This window comes from Falco naumanni, chromosome 7 (genome assembly GCF_017639655.2).
Source record: "Falco naumanni isolate bFalNau1 chromosome 7, bFalNau1.pat, whole genome shotgun sequence".
Taxonomy (NCBI): domain Eukaryota; kingdom Metazoa; phylum Chordata; class Aves; order Falconiformes; family Falconidae; genus Falco; species Falco naumanni.
The window spans coordinates 12,902,241-12,922,958 of record NC_054060.1 but is presented as its reverse complement, the minus strand read 5'-3'; the positions used below and the strand labels follow the sequence as shown (position 1 = coordinate 12,922,958).

Below are 20,718 nucleotides of genomic sequence, written 5' to 3'. Positions count from 1 at the left end.
ATGTCTTCCTAGGAGAGTGGGGAGGGGAGTTCTGTTTGTTTAAAAATGAAGTGAATTTAAAAAAATAAAGAACAGAACATGTATTTTACAATTAAACAACCTTAGAGGCTATGTTGAGAATTAAAAATTGTTTTATTGGTCTTTCATGCAAATTGGTTCTTGCCAATTCATTGCCACCGCTAATTATCTTGCAGAAATAAAACTGCTTCATGAAGGCTTGGATCCTGGATGACAGCCTGCAGCTTCGCAGTCATATCTGCTCGTGGGAATTTTAGCACAATATTCCCCCAGGTGCTACAGTTGGGTCAGCGGCTCTCCTGGGAGCTTGAGCACAGACGTGGCCTGGTGGGAGCTGGACAGTGTTAGCACTGCTCACAGCAGACGCCGTCCAGGGTAGAGGAAAGGAATATCTATTTATTTTCTCCAGGCAGGTGATGGAGGATGAGCAGATCTGTATAATGGCTTTTCTGCTCCATGGTTCCCCAAGGCTGTTGCTCAGCTGGAAGCAAGGGTGCGTGAGTCAGCGTTCTGTCTCTGTCCTTAGCTGTCACTATCCTGTACGCTGTTTGGGTGACAAAACTGTAAGATTTTTGCATTCAGCTTCATGCTCTGTGGTGGTGAACATACCCCACTGCCGTTTCCAGAATAAAATGTTGTCAGCGTAGCAAGAAGAGTGGCTCTAACAGCACAGGTTTTGAGGAGTAATTTTTTTCTTTCGTTTCTAAAGACACTGTGGGTTGAGCTCCTTCTGTGTTATCTGGCTCTCCCACCTGTTCCAGCTGCACTGGCAAGGTTGTATTCAGTTTGCAGGGTTCAAGGTTAGCCTGTGGTTGGCTCAGACCACAGTCAAGAAATGTACACATGTAAAATATATCACATGTGATACGAACCCACTTGGGAAATGCCATATGGTGTTCTTCCTCCTCCCCACTGGTATTTTTTGCAGTGAAACCTCTAGGAGACAACAGATAGGCACCTGGACAAAACTGCAGCACAGCAGGGCTCAAGCTCAAATGAGTTTATCCCTTGTCTGAAAGCCTTGATATCAAGCCAAGCTTACGTGGGCCTGGTGTTTGCAGACTTATTGTTTCTGCCTGTCTTTGGTGAATAATGGAAAGAAACATCATCTCAGTTCTCTTAGAGATGCATCCAGGCCGCTTTAACCTGTTCTTAGTGGTTCTTGGGGTATGTCTGCGTTGCATAGTAGAGATACCTGTTCTGGCTACAGGCAAACTTTCTCCCGAGCCAGAAGCAATACAGCTGTGTCAGTGGTGCTTTGCATAAGACTGATTATCATGTGCTGAAACACCTGTGTGGCCATGTTCTGGGCAGTGCAGCCCTACTGCCTTGTTCAGGCAAATGGGGATAACCCTCAAACTGTTCTCCCTTGCTGTCCTCGTGCATTCGTAGGATTTCTCTTAATTTCAGTTTCTGCATATCCTTCAGCTAATTGTTGCCTTTTCATTTCAACAGGAGACAAACTCACATCCTTCCCAACAAAGAAATCAGCCCTTACTGTTGCTAGCAGTGCTGAACTATGGTCATGCAGTGGAAGAGTTGGCGATCTCCCAATACGACGGTTTCCTATAAAAACTAACACCCTACAGTCAGGTACAGTGCAGTGCTCATGTTCTTGCTCTAGGGGTCCTATTCTGAAAGTCAAAAAAGCCCAGCATCACGCAGGATTGCCCTGGAAGCCCAAGCATTTACTGGGAATGGCTGCTCTCAGTCCTTTTCTCCCCAGATACCCTGCTAACCCAGAACTTTCTCCTTTCCGCCTTACCATTTTCCAGACTGTTTCTGCTCTCCACCAGTAGCATGTTATATGGGCTCTAAAAAAGGGCAAGAGATAAATGTTTCAAATCTAATAGAAGTACAAAATTCACAGGGCTATTTTTTTTGTTCTATCTTCCACTGAATTCAGCCAGAGTTGTATTGCAGTGCCCAATTTGCATAGCTGATTGGCTTATTTAAGGGACTTGCTTCCACAACTGAGTCTCCTATGCAGCATGTGACTGGCTGGCTGGTACCCCATACATGTACATTTTCTTTTGAAGAGCTAGGCACCCATCTGTAAATTCTAAAAGTTTAAATTTAGTTTGCTATTTTTTATTTGGTTTCTCTTGCCTGACAGTTCCCATGGTAAAACCAGTGCTTGCTTTTACCTCCTTTCCTGCTTCCTCAAGCGTAGTGGGGACACACAGGCTGTTCACTGCTCCCGGCTTTCTCCAGTCCATTTGTGTTGGACCTCTTGCCACCCTGGTCCATGTGGGTAAGTCACAGAGGTGACCCATAGCTACCTGAGTCAAGGTTAGAATTTCTGTTTGTGGCCAGACAGTGTCTAAGGTAAAGCTCACCCAGCTTTTTGTCCTTCATTCCTCTCCCCGCTTCTTTTCTTTTTTTTCACACTTTCAGGTACGGCCCTGTGAGAAGCTGGTTTCAGTATTCATGTAGACTCAAACAGGCTGCATTTGGTCTCACTCCCACTCTGCATTTCTTTGTTCCTTTAGCTGTGATCCTACAACTGTGCGTGGGCTTCTGTTAGAACCTGAATCCCTGACACGATACAACAGCTATTCAGGTGGGAATGGGGGAGGGAAGGAAGAGAGCAGAAACTTGTTAAATGGGCTTCACCAAGTTCTTTGGGAGGATATACTTTCCTTCTCTCCATGCGTGGCTTTCTCTCTTTCTTTCTCTTTCCTTACCTGAACAGTCCCACCTGTCACTTGTAGATCATGTTTCTTGTAATCAGCATTTCACATCCTGTGTGTAGATGTATATATATCATGTCAACAGAGCAAAGTCTCCAGCCTTTGTCTTGTACGCTTTTTCACCAATACAGAGAAAAGTGCACTTGCACTACTGGAGCATGCAGGGGACAGAAAATGAGCAGCATGTCAGGTTAAACCAATTACAGTTCTGAATTGTAAGGATGATGTGTTAACGGGGCTTTTCAGGCAAGTGACTGCTCATGGGGATTCTGGGTGGTATAATGATAGAATTTTCACATGACCAGAATTTCATTACATCATTTGTTAGTATATGGAATACCACAAGGGAGTTCTACTTTATTTAACATAGTAACAACGAACAGCTGGCTGCATTACAGTCCTCTCTGTCAGCAAGGATACAGTCAAAATATATTAGTCTAGTTTAAAACATTCAAATTACATTTTTGTAGGTTGGCCAGTATGCACTGTGAATGAGCAAAACAAGGAAAAGACAATTCAATAGTGGAAATAAAATGTCAAACAGAATGAGAGCCTGAGCACTATGCAAAAGAAATGTTGGCATGAAAGGTGTTAGATGGATTTAACCTATTTAAGGGGCAGAGATTACAAAAGTATCTGGTTTCCAAGACCACTTGGTTGCCGAACCGGACTTTAAGCCAGGAGTTATATATGATACAATGTTTATATCACTATTCTGATAAAATTATGATTTTACTTGCCTGAAAATTCCGGTGTTGAAAATGTCAGCTATTAGCTCCTTTTGTGCCTCTGTGAGTTTAGTAGGGACATTTGATCATTCCCAGCTACTGGCATTGCCTGATCTATTACGGCTGTTCTGCACCACCTCTCCTCCCTTCCCCTCCAGCCATATCCGAGACCATCATTGCTGCTGCAGCGAGGACACTAGGCATCTCTCCTAATTGTATTGTGTATAATATAGAGAAGTCTAGAACCATTTGCACTCCAGCACGGTGCGGTGTGTCACAGAAGCTGGTATGTGCAGTTGCAGCCTCTGTACCAGCTAACAGACTATGCTACATCAGCTGCTCCTTTCTCGTTCATTCCTGTGTGGCCTTCATCAAGTTTCCTAATCTTTCTGAGACTCAACTCACCAACTAGAGAATGAAGTTTAAGCATGATTTACTCGTGTGTTTTGACAGATAGACACAGTATGGTGATCTATTCTACAGCAAAATATAAATACTCTGCACAAACTCCCATTCCCATGGGATTTTTAGTGAAGTTGCCTGAAGCATATACAGAATTATACAAGTTAATAATAGGAAGAAGGGGACTTAATGTCACTTCTTGCCAGCTTGCAGGATCGCACAGACCTTTCTAGAGTGCTATGCAAATGTAGTTTTACAAGCTGAAAAGGACATTGTGTTCCCACAGTTGCTATAAAAGATCTTTCTGTGATATTAAAACATGGGATTGACAGGAAACTTTCTTTGATGATTGGTTTGATTTTTATTTTTTTTTCTTAAGTATGCTTGTTTATACCTTGGCATTTGTATTTCTCTAATAGCCACCAGAGTTACACTGTCATTAGCTTTTCTGGCCATTAGGCACAACTAGACATATTCAGCATGTCCAGCTTTACAGCAGCTGATTGTTTTGGGCACCAGTTGTTTGCATTGCTATTCTCAGAACATCCTCCAGCTCACCTCTTTTTCTGCTTCAGACAGGCGGCCAGAAGGAAGTAAGGGTTTCCAGATTTGGCCTTATAAAGCACTGAATGAACAACCAGTTGGGATTTTGTTACACAATGAAATGTAACTTAGTCATACTCAAATGCCCAGATCAAAGAGGATTCAAAATTGGGAAGGGAAAAAAAAACCCAAGATGCAACAATAGCCTTGGGGTATCACCTTCAAAGAAGGTTCTCAACAAGATGTCCCAGCTTAAGGTTGAACAATTAGAAAAAGGACTGAACTATATTCTGCAGATTTTTTTCTTTTTTCTTCAGAAACAGTTTTCTTATCTGTGAAAGACACTGATGGGGAAATGCTCTCCTCATCCCCAAGTGAAGCGAAACAAAATTCATTTTTACAGTTCCTCTGAAACAAATATAAAGAGACTGACATTGTCTCACATCTTACAGTCACTGATGGGGCAAGTGAGGACTGAAGGTGGCCAAGGTGGGTGAAATCTGCCTAGAGCAGAGACTTTGCTGCCTGGGTCCATAACTGACAAAGGTACTTCTGGAAAGGGACTGCAAAACACGAAATGCAAAGGTCCTGCTGACCTTCAGCCAGAAAACCACGTTCCTGCCTTTCAAGCAAGAGACGCTGAAGCACAAAGCTGCTATTCTTAAACACAGCTCCTAGTGGAGAGGTGTTAAAATGGTTTATTTAGCTAACACTAGTATGACTAGAAGCCATATGAAGGAAGGTGCCTGCTACCTGTGGCATCCCAGCTGAGCGGGCAGACGGTATGAAATGCATGCGATGCCTGTTAAAGGAGGGAAGAAAACAGTAAGCTGACTCTGCTGGGCCTCTTGATTGGAACGAGTGAATGAGAAGTGATGCAGTATTTCATGTTAGCTCAACCATTTCAAATTATAAAAATATTATTGCCTTCAGAATAATGGAGAAAGAGATTTACTATGTTTTTTGTGTGACAGCAATTGACATAATTAAGACTGCACTATAATAACAACTGTGATGAGCTGGGTTTAAGATCCTCAAACTCTTTGACAAATTCTCCTTTTAAGCTTTCTTTTTTCCTGCAACAAGTGATAAAAAAAAAAAAAATCATATTCACAGGCCCTTATTAAGCTTGTTATTAACAAAAACCACACAAACTGTAGTAAATTAAATAAAACACATGTCGGGATTCCAGGTTGGATTCTTTTACAAAAATAGGTTAACACCACAGTGGGGTCCAATGGAAAAAAAAGTAGCTTGTATGTAGTAATTTCTATGCCTACTTTGTTTGGATAAAGGATAGCTTAACACATTTTTTTGCCTAAACTAATGCAACCTAAATATCCCTAAATGTTCCAGCACTGAAGAGCTAACGTGTATTGCCTGATAATTCCCTTTTCAAGAATTGGGCATTGCCATTATATTGAGGATTTGACGTAGCATTACACTTTAGAAAGTCAGTCACTCTTCAGTATTTGCTTAAGTGAATGTTTTGCTATATAGGGATGAAGTTAAGCATGTGCTTAATTGATGTGTTGTTGAGTCAGTGCCTGACACAGCTTATCTGCAGTATTCCTGTAAAATCCAGTGCCACAAGGGACACTTTGTCTGGGGCATTCTGGTGCTCACCAAGAGCTGGTACCAGGAAGGCTGTCCTGTCTGCTGGGAGGATACGCAGCAGTTAAACCTGTAGTGACAAATAGCCTACAACTAAAATATTTAATCAACCAAACTTTAGCCTTCATGTTTTCATTAGGGTTACTTTCCAGACATTTTATTTTTTTGAAAGAGACACCACAAGTATAAACTAAAACATAACTGAATTTATTATTTGTAAATGTTACATGTTTCATTGCTGGAGAGCAATCAAAACTTTACACAGGATATTGAATTTACTGCTGTTAAGGGAAAATGATGCATCTTCCCTATGCAGAAAGCATTACGTCACGAAGGGATGGAAACAAAGAGCTCTGAGGGACTGGGATAGGCAAACTTCCCTCCTTTCGCAGGAAATGGGTGAAGCCTTGCTCGAAATTATTATTCAGACATTTTGTGCTGTGAAGGAAATATCTCCCGATAGCACAAGCTATTGGTTTCCTGTTGTGAACTAACAGGTTTGGCATAACCCAGCGTGGACAGGAAGGGCAAATGATCAGGGGGCGTTTGAAGAGCTTGTTTCAGTGAAAAGACCAGCCCAAGTAAGCGGGAAGAAATCTGGCCTGAAAAAAAAAAATTTGAAATTAGAAGGGAGGGCCGGGAGCAGGGGGGGAAGGGGGTAAGTGGCTGATTGCTGAAGTATCTTTGTGGCAATAAATAACAACAACAAAATCCCACATCAAACTTTTAGCAGGGTTAGCAGAAAGCAGAGGGGACACTGCTGAGCAGGAAGTGTCGCGGGGAAGAAAACCCTTTGCATCCTCCCTAATTAAGAGCCCGATTCAACAAATATATATCCGGCTTCTATACTGAGGAATGCAATTTTTGGAAGTTTTCACAGATGCAGAATTGTTGGGTTTTTTTTCAATCAGGACCTTAGAACAGAGGCACTTTCAAGTGCTGTTTTTCCCCCGTGGTGTATAAATAGCCCTGCCAGCAGGTCCCTGGATCTGCCCTAGCACTGGGCTGTCTGACCGCTCATCTTCCATTCGAAGCAAAAGCAAGCAGGGGGAACGGCACACGTGACATTTTCCTACCTCGAGCCTCCCTCCCACCCTACTGTGAGAGCAGCGAGGAGGTGGCTTCCCCTCATCTTCTCCTGAGGTCTCTGGGGATCTGTGCCAAGTTCACAGCCTTGCTAATACTGTGGACCACACTCAACGCTTGCATTGTTGCCTTAGTCATTTTGGCGTTTTGAGGGGACTGTACAAAACTGGCCGGTGCCTGACGCCTGGTTACAGCTCCAGGGGCCTTTCAGACCCTTTTTCCCAAAACATGGAACGATGGCTGCACTGCAGGGGCCTGTGCCCACCTCTGCCACGGCCGGCACCGCTCGCTGGAGCTCGCCGTCCTGCTGCAGTGCAGTGCAGAGTGTCTTACAGGGTTTCATCTTCAGGAGAAAAAAAACTAAACGTAAAAATCTCTCTTCAGCATTGCAAGTTTCTTTTTAAAATGGCGGCATCGGTCTCATTTTAGGCGTTCAAAATGTTTAAAGGCTATTTCTAAAATAAATGAAGCCCGCCTGGGTTTTTGCATTATGTACTTTCGGCAGCAAACATTTTCATCCTTGCAAAGGTTATTTTGTTTGTATGGAAATTCAAGTTGTAGAAGACAGGCACCCAGTTCAGAAAACAAAAACATGAAAGGAGTCACTTTGTGTTTGCTGATTCTTAAAAGGCCTTCCTTAAAGTGTTTTTTATGATGCCAAGCCCACAACAGTTAGCAAAAATGTTCCTGAATTTGTCTTTGGATTTAATTTAAATCGAATTTTTAAAGCCATATACAACAACATTTCTGCTTCCTACTCTTAGAAAAACACAAACTTCAGTCACATTTGAATCATGCTTTTTTTTTTTTAAACTTCTCCTTTTAAATATTTTTGTTTCCATTTAGGACTGCCAGCATTACTATGGAAACTCCCAAAACCAAAGACTTTCCCAGCCTTGTGAGAGCACACCTGCAAGAGCAAGAATTGCCGGTCAGAAGCGACTCTCCTTCATTATTGGTGTCACCTAAGGACATTTTTTGTGGTCAGTATGATTTGTTATCTCAGAATTTATTGAAAGTATATTCTTAGAATTGATACGATTTGGAATCTTGCCATGGACCAATAACAAATGTCTGTTGCTATCCAATAGCCCTCTATTTAATACACTATCTTAGTTTCAAGAAAAAGAATCAACTCTTTACAGACTGTAGAGTTGAGATTGGAAGCCCTGAAATAACCAGATGAAATAAGCACTCATCTCAGTGAGACACACACATGTAAAATGAAGTCCTAATAAACGGTCTTAATATAAATCTTTCCACTGGCCTCAGAAGAACTTGGATCAGAATTACAAAGAGAACTGCAAGAATTCATCTGCTGCTTCCTATTAGAGAGGTGGAGCTTATTTACTAGTCAACAACTGGCTACTATAAAAACTGATCTGACTTTTCAACATTTCTAATTTTATACATATATATCTAATTTAGTTATGGAATTAAATTTTAAACTGTTTTATCTGAAACTCTATAATTTTAACTAATTCTGTGCAGTTTTCCAATTTAAAAAAATACAACAATTTCAAAAAGTACAATGGTTTAACATGTATTTCTTCCAAGCAGAAGGCAGCTAAGGTGGTAGAATTGAATTCAGATAATCTGGCAGTATATATGAATATTTCAAGACAGTGTTCTTAAATTTCTTAAAATATATTTTAAAAAAAAAACAAACTGACAAGAGCTTTCCTTTTGTTTTGGTGCCTACTCTCTGTTCTTAAGTATATGAATTGTATATTCTGCTTGCTAAATTGTTAAATTTACAGTGTATGAAGGCTTTTGATTTGCATATCTTTTTGCAGTGTAGTGGCAATTTGACAGCAAGTCTGCATCACTAATGAGCACCACTGGGAAAATAGAGATGGTTTTGTTTGTTTCTCTTTACTAAGGAGAGACTTTCCATAGATCCCAAACCCAATGAGAAACTGAATTGTTAATAATGTTAGAAATGCACCTTCATGTTATTAACAATAATGCAGGAAAATAGTCTGCTTTGTTGTTGCTGTTATTTATGCATACCAAAAAACTTAATTTAAATGCATTCAAGTCTCACCTAGATTTGCTTTTCACCACAGTTTTAATGAGCAAACTCCTTGGCAGAATTGTTTGTCAGCACAGACAAACTTCAGAAGTGCTAACTGTAGCATCCGCATGGTATGTCTAATACCAAATGATCCTGTCCAAAATCAACAAGACATTTTGGGAAATTAGATGCTATTCCACATTAACAGGAATATCAGACATCACCCCTCCGGGAATATTGAAGAACAAAAGAGGAGAACAAATTCAGACCTCAATCCAAGTGTTTTCACAGACCTGAGTCTAAATTCAGAGCCATTCATTAAGACAGCACATAGAAACTGTATGTCACAAATTAGTGTCATGACTGTTGCACCACCTCAGACTACGATCTCACCAGAATACATATATTTAGCAGGACTGGAGCTTCCTGGTGTGCACATGAAAAATTTTCACAGAGAAGTAGCCTGGTGTTTATGAGAAGAAATCTTCCCAGAAGTGCACAGGTACCATCAGCCAGAACAATGCTCATTCTCATGTGGCCAGCTCACTCCAGCCGTTAAGAAAATCTCTGTCCTAGTGAATTTACCATCTTTAAGTATAGTACTATCAAAGTTCTGGATAAGGTTTCTATGTCACAAGAGAAATGTTTTCCCAAGATACGCTGATTCAAATGTACGTTCCCATAGCTTCCGTTTTTGCTCTAGGCTAAGCAGATGATTGCTCAGTGTTGCCACAAGCTGTCTGTATTACTTACGCTGCTCAGCAGAGGTGGTCCTGTTTCAGCGTTAGGTGGGGAGGATTCCTATGCATGCATTTGTGCTCAAAATCACCGTTACAAAAGTCTTGTTGGATATGTTCACTGATAGCCTTTAGGGTGGATTGGTGTTGCAGGTGGGAGTAAAAGTTGAATTTCCCTGTGAAGGTGGGTAGGAGCCCTACTGGCAATCAGATTCAGATAGAAAAGGGTTCTAAATGTTTTGAGTTCTTCGGTAGCAAATACTGTGGGAACTGCAGATAGATGAAATGCATGAGGGTTATCATGCAGGGTTAATTTTTTCAGGAATGAAGTGGAGAAATGAAAATAATTGTAGTGGAAGTTGTAAACTGGCATAGATTTGAGCTCAGCCATCATAAAATTATTCCTTTTCCTTTGGCTGGATGCTCTGTGCAAGCTGCAATTCCCCCTCCTGAAGTGTTCAAATGACTTCTTTTCATTTATGCATGCTTTCTGGAACTGATGAGATTAAAACAGCCTAATACCACTTCAACTCAATAGGGAATGATTGCAACTGAAAAGCATTTATTTATTTGGTGTGAATCATTCTGTGGTACATTTCAGTTCCATAGTGAAGGGGAGGTTTGTTTGTCTTTTAAAGGTTTACTTGAACAGGAGAGGAAGCAAGAAGTTAGTCCCTTGCACCTTCACTTTGCTAATGCAGCTGACACACCTCGCTTTATAATGCTGATGTATTGCAGAAGGTCATCTAGGACACTTTCAATTATTCTAGTGTTAACTGTTACCACATCAAGCCTTTGCAGTTGGTTATCTGGACGCTGGTCAGTGTAAACAATAAATAATATTGCAATATTAGTATCACAGAAAAGGTTACAAGCAAAGAATTAACAGTGGGTTTTGCTGTAATGTGTCTATTGGTTCTACCTTGCTAGTAGTTTTCTAAATGAACTAGACATTAAATAGCCACAGTTTTGTCTAAAAATAAAGCAGAGGCTTTAGGGAGAAGGTTGTCTTTTTAAGAGGACTGATGAATTGTGGAGAGGGTAACTTAACAGTATAGTAAGCACCTGGATTTGACTTTTAACTGTCTTTAAAAAATAATGTCACATTAATGACAACTTTCAGAAAAAGAACTCAAAAAACTGTAGCTGTTACAAAAGTGAAAAAAAAAAAAACCAAAGCAACATTTTCACTATTCTTTTTCACCTCTGCCTTTTAAGCTTAAACCCTGCCCCTTAACCTCATCCTAAAAGGATACATTGAGAACTAGAAGTACATTTCCTTTACCTGCTCCTAAATCTGAATTCCCTCCCCCAGATTTGCCTGTATCAGTGTGAACTGGTGATTTTTGTATTAAGACTCCAGGACCCCTTTCAATCTCCTCCAGTTCTACCTGGAAAGCGGGCCCAGGTTTGCTTCCACACCACAGGGGTCAGGCTCTGTTCCCAACGCTGGGCTGAGAAGCAAAGCTGGTCACAAAAAGCTGCAAACGCCATTGCAGTTATAGCCATGAACTGACTTAGGAGAGGCTTGTGCTCTGTTTGACAGTGCCTTCAGCCTCCTATCCCTAATGCTTGGTTCCTGGGGAAGGGGGTTTCTTCCCCAGTCAGCTGGCTAAGGGCTCTTATGCCAATGCACAGCAGCTTTGGCTTTGGTGTTTTGGTTTTTTTAACTTTGTTAACAGTTCTGGTCCGATCCCTTTATTCTGATTCACATCCATGTCAATCATTCCAGGATGGAGCTAATTGTACTGCAGCAAGAGAGAAGCAGAGTTTGTAGGAAGCAAATACGCACATGAAATTTTTGTTAGGCCGATTAATATAATCGGAAAGAACAGGCAGGCTTCCGGGCCCAAAGCCTTTTCTCCGGGTCTGAAAAGGGGTGGCAGAATTCAAAGTAGAGACAAGGTTAGGCCCCATTCCTCTTAGTTTAATCTTACTATGTTAGTCAGGCCACTTGAGAGATAAGGGTACTTAGCATGTGCGCAGCAAAGCGCCCTTCCGTATTACAGCAACCATATTCTGCTGGGAAAAGTTATGTTGCAAGGTGAGCTACACAAGCCCGTACGTCCGTTTTCAGAGAGACCTCATGCGGTCCTTAACTGCTGACATGCCTTTAGCCATCCTGGCAGCGTACGCAGCATTTAAGCCCAGCCACATGGCACACAGGATCTGCAATGTTCGAAAGTAATCTGTGTTAGCATCGCGGTGCGACATTTGCACGTAGGGCACTGCTAAACCTGTGGCTACGCTGGTGGTTGTCTAACAGCATGCTGAGGCGGCGGAGTTCTTCCCAGGGACCAAGAGGAACTCAGGGCCAGTGATTTTTGGGAGCCTCTTTGGGATTACTCTGAGTCTCTCCCAGCGCTGGTGGGTGGATGAGATCCCAGTTAGGCAAATGGACAGATTACCAATAAGTCTTGTTGTTTGGCTGTACGGATATATTGCTGCCGCCAGGCTCATTTGTCAGCTTGATGACCGTAATGATCTTGGCAAGGGTTGTGGCTGCTCCCATTCATTCTTTTAACAATTTCCATTACCCTGGCCAATTATTTTTGGGGTCCTGGCCTTCTCTTTCATAACTATGTGTTCTTATGTTTCAAGATCTCTGAATAGTGATTTGTATAAGTATGTCCTTTTGTGGCTGCTCCTCATCTTCTTGGAGCAGTTTTACATACAGCATATGCCTTTTGAACTAGCTTATGACACAGTGACTCAGACAAGGCTGCTCTAAATAACCTTCCCACAGACAATGAATAAAAAGGAGACAAGTATCAGCTCTCCATTTTGCTGGACAGGGCATGCACACTAAGCATACAGTCAGACGGAAAAACCCATGGGTTTAGTAGTGTTGTCAGTAGCAAATCCCAGCTGTTACCTCTGATATAACACATATAGGGACTCCCTGTACAGGATTGGTTTCAGCTGCATTTTACTCTATGGTTTTGTTTATCTTTAGTATTTTGTCAGCCCCAACAGGCTGAAACAGGCAACATCTTGTGCATTTTAAGCTGCAAGAAAAGTCAGCAAACAAATACTGAGACAGCCTATACAGGCACCCAGAAACAAAGCTAGCATTATAGGATATGCAATCACTTTTTCTGAAGCGTTGTTAAGCCTTATTCTCTCAGATCCATAGACACCATCCAGCTCACATCTTAGCCCATTGAGGGGGGAAGTTCCCCAACGTGCTTGAAATACTAAAACTAGTTCCCGGAAGGAAAACCTAAGCAAATGCTAATCTCCCTCCCTGAACACAACCGATCCCTCCCTAATCTAAACAGCCACTGACACTCACCACTTTCTGCCAGCAATTCTCTTTTATTGATAGGAAGTAAGGCTTATGCTGCTTGTGTCGGGTTTTGCCACCTCTGTACATCGCATGCCTCAGATACTCAGCCAGTTGTCTGCTGCTGGTTCTCAGAAGGGCTCTCACACATAGAAAGGGATTCTGTATAAAAATGCTGCTGCACTAAGACTAGGTGGTGACTGGTGCCATCTGTTACACAAGGGGCCAAAGAGCAGACACAGATTTTGGCAGAACGGTTTCTGAATTACATGCCTCCTATTATCGACATATACTACTGTGTATATGTATCACAACAGAATAGATGAGACATCTCTAATTATCCTTGCTAACTCGCTGGCCCTACTTTTCTGAGTATCAAGACTCTTGATAGAAGAAGATATATTAAGACTCAAAGCTATACTTAGTGCAAATCGTTACCATCAGAAATAAAAGCATTTCAGATGCCATTTCCTTGAATATATGCTTAATAGTTTCAAATCTTTGAGAGCGTGTACCAGCTCCTCTCCTTCATCACACCACTGCACCGACTCCACAGTCTTTGGATTTAGTTCAAATCTTGTTTTCAGTATGACGAGAACTTCTGTCAATACCTTAGGAAGTAGGTAAGGATCTGAAGCCTTTCCAGACCATAGCTATAGCCCTGGAGGTTTGCTTAAATTGTACCCGAGATGGCCATTCTTAGAAACAGGTTTTGAGACGCAACCCACCTTGTCCTTTCCAGGCGGCCCTTGCAGACAGCCTGAATCCAGGCTGCCTAAAAGTGCAATGTGTCCTCACACCACCCCATGTCAGCCTTTATCAGAAAGGCCACAGGACGCCTTGTCTGCCTAGCCTCAAACATACGGTCTTATCACACGGGCAGATGGGATGCAGGGAGGCGATGGGAACAGGTAACGCTCAGAGCCTGCCAGCACTGCACGATAAGGCTCAGATGCTTGAAGCAAACTCCAAGTTTTCTCCAAATAGGCCAGTTATCTCATTGGTCCCAAATTTGATCCTGGGATCTACTGGGAGTTTAATTCAAAGCAACCATTAAGTTGTTTTTTAGGCTGTACTCATCTCACCAAGCTTCCTTATGTACTGGATCAAGGAAATTCCAAGAAATTACACATCAGGTATGCAGAATCTCATAGCAAATGCAAATAGACTTTAAATGTCATATCAGTACAGTGGATTGTGCTCATAGCATGCTGGCGGCCTATTTAAATATTAGCATTTTCTTTTCTTAAATGCATATGTCACTTGCAATAGCTATCTAGCTTCATGAAGTTCATGCTTCAAGGATGAAATACCTGTATATACATCACTATCCCGAAGACTAATAGTAAAAGAAAATAGGCAAATTTCCTCCCTATAGAGAAGATTCCTCTAGGCTTTAAGGACATATAACTTGCAATTAAAAGCTTTACAAAATGGCTGATATGTGGAAGTGACTAAGGCTCAATACTACCACAATGTATGTATGTCTGATCAGGTGCCTATGGCACTGCTGTGGCATTACAAACGTTTATTAGTAAATCCACTCTGAATGCAGTTCATCTGTCTTGGGAATGACATTCATCTTTCACAGTACAACATGGTCTTCTAGACAGAAGGAGAAAGAAAAAAACATTTATCATTCCTGTGCCAGGCAGAGTTCAGCTTGAAAGAAACCGGATGAAATGTGTATCATTCATCTAAGGAACAAATCCACACTACAGATTTGCCTGAGACACAAATGAATGCAACCCAAAAAAGCGATCCATTTCAGAATGGGAGGTTTGAATTCAGTCCAACCAAAAAATGCATGCTGCGTAGCATCCATTTATTCAGGGTAATAATGGCTTCTTTTAAAAGCACGCTGCCTTGATCATTTGTGTTAAACATAGCATATATACCAACAAAAAGTCCCATCTTTGTGAATGCAGGCTATCTGCCAGCTCCACAAAGGGAATTTTATTTTTTTTTAAATAGCTACTGTACTAGGGCTGTTGCCTGCAGAGCAGGTTTTGTATGTTCACCCTACTGTGATCACCAGGTCTGAGTGCACAGTAAATGGAATTCACAAGCCTTTCCAAGTCACCTCCTGTGTAAAGCCCTGAACAGACAGTCCCAGAAGTGAAGTAAGGAACAACTTCTCTCTCCGCCCCTTTGGGCAGCTCACAGACATGCTTTTAGCAATACCTAAAATGAAGAAAAACACCTAGGTCCGCTTCACTGGGATTGATGGAAACAGAGCAGAAATGAGAAACTAATTAAGTGGTGAGCCAGCTTCACAGGCAGAGAAGAGAAACTTCCAAATTTCTTTCCTAATGACTTTTTTTAAAGCGCTTCATTTTTGCTGGTAGTCTATTTAAAAAAAAATAAAAAAATAAAAAAAAACTTGGCCCGTGAGTTCTCAGTGCCTATACAGATGAAAGCTGTGAGAGGCCTTAAATGACTTCAGCAGGAAACTACTGGGAAGGGGAGTGGTCTGTTTTCTGACAGTCCCATTACACATTTCTAGGAAAAATCTTTTCAAGTTCTGTGTACGAAAATGAAACAGGATTACAGCACTGCCTCTCTCTTGGAGACAATCGCAACAACAGTTTTCCTGCTCCCATGCTGGAGTGGTGCAAAGTAATTCCCTTTTTTTTCCTCTCGTCTCTCTCAGGATCTCGGGCTCAGGAATAGCACTTTAAATTGAAGAAATTTTTTGAATCAATGCATTTAAAGCCTGCTCACACAGGACCCATGTTTATTTCAGGTAACCTTGACGAATACTTTGTTCTACAGTTGCATTCATAAATCCATCTGCCATTACCCAAACCCCTCACAAACTGTTTAGTGAGCTCAGGAGTTTTCCAGTTAGCAGCGATGACAAAGCACTAGACTACTGCAAAACCCATGACGGAGAAGCTGAGCAATAACAGACGCCAGCCAAATAGATCACTGGGGTGGAAGGTCATCCTTGAACAGTATTTCCATTTTCCCCCTCTTGGTAAATTGCTCTGGGAACAATCCTCTTTTCTAGCATAATGTAATCAAGAATTAGAAAGTCACCACCACTTACACAGAGCTACAGTTCCTGGCCTGGCTGGCTGCGTTGGGAATTTTAACTGATGTCTCCACCCAAGCAGCATGTGGAACCAATGTAATGGCTAACACAATTCAGAGCTTAAAATGGAGTGATGTTGCGGTTCCAGCTGTTTTTGTAAGTCAGTACAAAAGACTTTTGGAAGCTTTAGAGGAGAAATAGAAACGGTGAGGTGAGGAATGGCTCCTAGTCTGATGACGTACACGAAGGAATATGTGAGAGACAATGCAAAGAGCAAGACAAAAGTAAAGCATCACCAGCCAGTATTACACAGCACCATGCTCAGCACCAAGGCAGCAAGAAAGTGATGACTGGTGGGACATACTTCATGGGAAAGAGGTATTTTATTTTTCATGTCTGATTTTAGAAAAGGCACAGCCCTGTACCTATGGAAAGGTGAAGATATGTAACAACCTAGGGGTAGACCATAAAGCTTTCATTCTGATGAAGAAGAAAGATTCACCGTAAGTAGACTTGGCCCAAGTACCCTTAACAGGTACCATCCTGACTCACAGTGCTCTACAAGTCCCTTAATTATCAGAAAGCTGCATCTCCTTACGTACCAGCTTAATCCAAGTTAACTCTGGAAGCGCCTGTTTCCTTCCTGAGAACTGACCTATACTTTTTGACCAAACAAGTTTCAACTTTCTTCCCTAGTCCTAACATGCAGAGACCCCAAAATCACTGGCAAGGCGTGATGACAACAAGCATTTACATTATTACCAAATATATTTCCATGTAGGTCCCTGGTTATAAGCAGTAGTTCTGTTAGCTACTAATCGTGATGCAGATGTTTAGCAATTTAATAAGTACTTAGTATTTAAGAAGTATTAAATGGTTATACTTTTATATATAATATGGTTATATTATGGTATAATAGATAATGTTATGTATTATAACATTACATATTGTAATGGTTAACTGCCCTTCCAGCAGACTCTGTCTTCCCAACAGTACTTACCCTTTGACGGCAAGAAATAAACAATTTTGCAGAGAAGGCTGTGGGCAAGAAAGGTCAAGCCTTAGGAAGGAGGCTCCTTTGTGCATGTGTGTTTCTACCTGTACACTTCATACCTGCGTTTACCACAGCTGATCTTTATCTGCATGCAAGAATCCCGACGGCTACACCATTTATTGAGATCAAGGCAAAGTTCCTTGTTTTCAGAGTTCATCCATCAGGACTAACAGTACAGGTAGGATGCTAGAGACAAAGAATTTATCTAATGAAGGGAATCATGCTATAAACTCTACCCCCACTGAAAACAGCTGATTTTCTACCAGCATCAATGGGTATATGTGCAGAGGGTACTTGCTGTGTATGTAGTAGGGAAAAAAGGGAAAAAAAGGAAGTATCTAAGAAGAACTGAAGAGAGGTGAGATCACCATAAAAAGCTTCGGGGGCTTTCATCCACAAAAACAAATATAAAAGGCTGCTTATAAAAAATAAAAATCTGTGTTGCTTTGAAAAATCCCAGACACCCCAATCTCAGAGAACACAGCTCTTAACAAGTATTACAGCAACCCTCCTCACAACGTGCTAAATCTGTACATCCCAGTTTCCCATCTGCAGGTAGGACTCACCCTGCAAACTAGATCTAACTAGGATCATTTTTGCTAAGTATATTCTAAAAGGCTTTAATTTCCAAATAACCTGGGTCTGGGAAAGATAATTCTGTACTCCCTGGAACGGTGATAAAATTAAACAGTTTGAAAATAACATGCTTCAGGCTTGCAAGAGTCCTCAAACACACTACTACAAATGCCAACAGCCTCTAAAATTACTAGGTTGAACTTATCATCAATTTGACTTATGCAAAGTGCTAGCTTTTCCCCTTAGAAATAAATTTAGTATCATTTCACTCTATCATTAACCAGGCTTATTCAGTTCTAAGAAAAAAATGTATATACCGTCAATATGACTGAAGCACATCAACAAGCTGAGCACTTTTCTAAAATAAAACTGTAGGATGTCAATGGAAATCAACATTAAAAAGGTATTTTAGAGTGCAATAAGCAGTGGAACAACTTACTAAACAGCACCTACTGAGCAAAAGGGATACTGATTGTTTTGCAGTCCACTTGTGAAAACCAAAACAGAAGCTTTTGCTTTGTTTTTCCCCATTGATTAAAAATAAAATATTCTATTATTTTGGATAAAAATACATTTAAACTGTTATTTTTAGGTAGATAAGACTATGAACAGAAGCAAAACATGAAGGAAGCTTGCACGCATTATGTAGGTTATCAATTTTTTTGGCAGCTGAAATTCTTGAAATACTCTCATTAACTTTAAACTAATATTCTTGAGGAAGAGGGGCTAGTTCAGGCAGAGAGTTGTTGAAAAAAAAAGAGTTGTCCATCCTAAAGATTTTTCCTATTGATGTGCTCTTAATATTCTTTATGCTTTACCCTCTTGACAGGAGGCATCTTCCCTGGGCATTAGTGGTTCATATGAACTCCAGATCACTGCAGTAAAACGCAATCTTACAAGGGAGCACATGCAACATCTCAACAGATCACAGCCTTGAAAAGGATCCAAGACCAGTCAGCAACTGCATCTTCCCTACGTGAAATCAGTTCATCTTATAAAACCATCTCACAGGGAAGGAAACGTCCAACAGTAACATGAAATGAATGTAACAACAAAACCAGGTAAAACTATAGCTAAGGCAGTACTTTGGGGAAAAGCTTCGGAAAAGTACTTTGACTTTTTTTTAATCATGTTTCTATCAGACAGATTTACTAGTTTTTAAAAGCCTGTTTTACTCAAGCTTCTGAGCACCGTTGTACATTTGCAAAGCACATTTATCATCCAGGGAAAGTCTTCTACAGCCCACCATTATTTTCAAAGGAAAAGAGAAAAATATAGCAATGGCTTCAAAGATGTGAGTGAATTATTTCATCTCCTTACAAGTGCAGCATGTGCTCTCTCTTCTGTAACGACACAGTACAGAAAACAAGATGTAATTGATGCAATTTCTTTGCCAAATGAGTGGGAGCTTATGAAGAATTGGCACGTAATTCTGATTTGAGCTTTCTTGTCTTAAACAAAACCAAACGTAATACAGAACATTATAATGTACTAACAGGGTCCTCCAACAGATTCATCCCCACCCCCATCCCACCCCAATACAAGTGACTGCAAAGTGCTGGGCCTGTAATCCAAAGGATCCTCAGTGTCCCAAGCAGCCATATTGATGCAGCTAGGCATTTTTGACTCCTACAGTACAGACATGTAAGTGAACAAAAGAACATTTGACCTTTTGTTATCTTACGTACCAAGACAGAAAAGCATGCCTTTTCCTCTGCTCTACCCCAATGAACAGATGTGGTTTTAATCATGTCCAAAACAAAATGCTCACAAGTTTCAAACCATGGCTTGGAAATTTAGGAGTCAAACTATTTCTCAAAGAAAGTGATTTTCATCTAATAATCTTGAAACTGTCCATAAAAGGCAGATAGTGGGGAATGCACCAAGTAGGGTTTTTTTGGTTTGGTTTGTTGTTTTTTTCATTTGGAGAGAAAATTAAGGTAATTTTGATAAACAAATAACCTGTGGTAAGACAAGAAATGTTAAAAGAACCCTCAGGGTTCAATATAGAACATATATTAGAGATTCATCAATAAATAGATTTTACAGGGCAGTGTAAATCCAGATGCTACCTTTCTGATACTGAACTCGAAGTTGCAGATTAACCAAATACATAATGTTAGCAGAGCAGTAAATTTCGTTAAGAGAGACAGAAAATGCCATACAAAGCCCAAATGCTACTTCGATGGGAAACGAGCACCTAGAGCTGCTACAACTCCAAGCTAGCCACTAACCTACATCTATGGTATCCAGCTCACCCGCCACCCCCTCAACTGAAAAACACCTCATAAATACTTAATTTAAAAAAACTAAAAAACTAACCTTTTCTTCTGAACAGCATTAGAGCTCTCTGACAAACTGCGTGGGAAACAGTTCCTGGGAATATGGATTACAGGCAACTCTTCAAGACCTATTTTGAAAGGATGTGTGTGGTATTGAGGCAGCTGGAATTTGCATACAGATAAAACAGGTAGGTTTCTAATGCGATCTGGACTCCAATTAGCATGAACTATCTTTATGTGTATGACCTGTATGAGGATAACATGCACAGAGTACAAAGGGATCTCTGTTCCACACCTGGGTGTTGCACCAGGAGCAGAGGGTAGAGGGAGGAAGGCGAGATCTGTCCTCCGATGTGAAGGTAAGATGCACGATGCTGGCATCTGGCAACCATAAAAGACAAAGGAGGCAGAGCTGGGCCTCTGGCTGCCTGCCAGCCAGGGCATGTCCAGGGATAACAACAGCTTTTAACCCATATGGAAAGGTCAGGATGGTAAGAAGAGAATTATGGCCCATATTCATATTTCAACTGCAAATCTTCTAGCTTTACAGAGTTTCAATAGAACTCTACCGCAACATCCTATAATTAATTTTAAAACCACAGGCATCCAAAGTTCATCACAAATGACCAGGTCAAAACATCTACA

The 20,718-nt window shown here is 41.0% G+C and overlaps 1 long non-coding RNA gene across 1 annotated transcript; it reads left to right on the top strand.

Moving 5' to 3' along the window:
• Positions 1 to 1,445: 1,445 nt before the first annotated feature.
• LOC121092003 lies at positions 1,446 to 16,942 on the top strand. Its single transcript, XR_005829136.1, has 3 exons — positions 1,446 to 1,611; positions 7,931 to 8,067; positions 15,778 to 16,942. It is a non-coding gene; the product is annotated as an uncharacterized LOC121092003 (long non-coding RNA).
• The last annotated feature ends 3,776 nt before the right edge of the window (positions 16,943 to 20,718 follow it).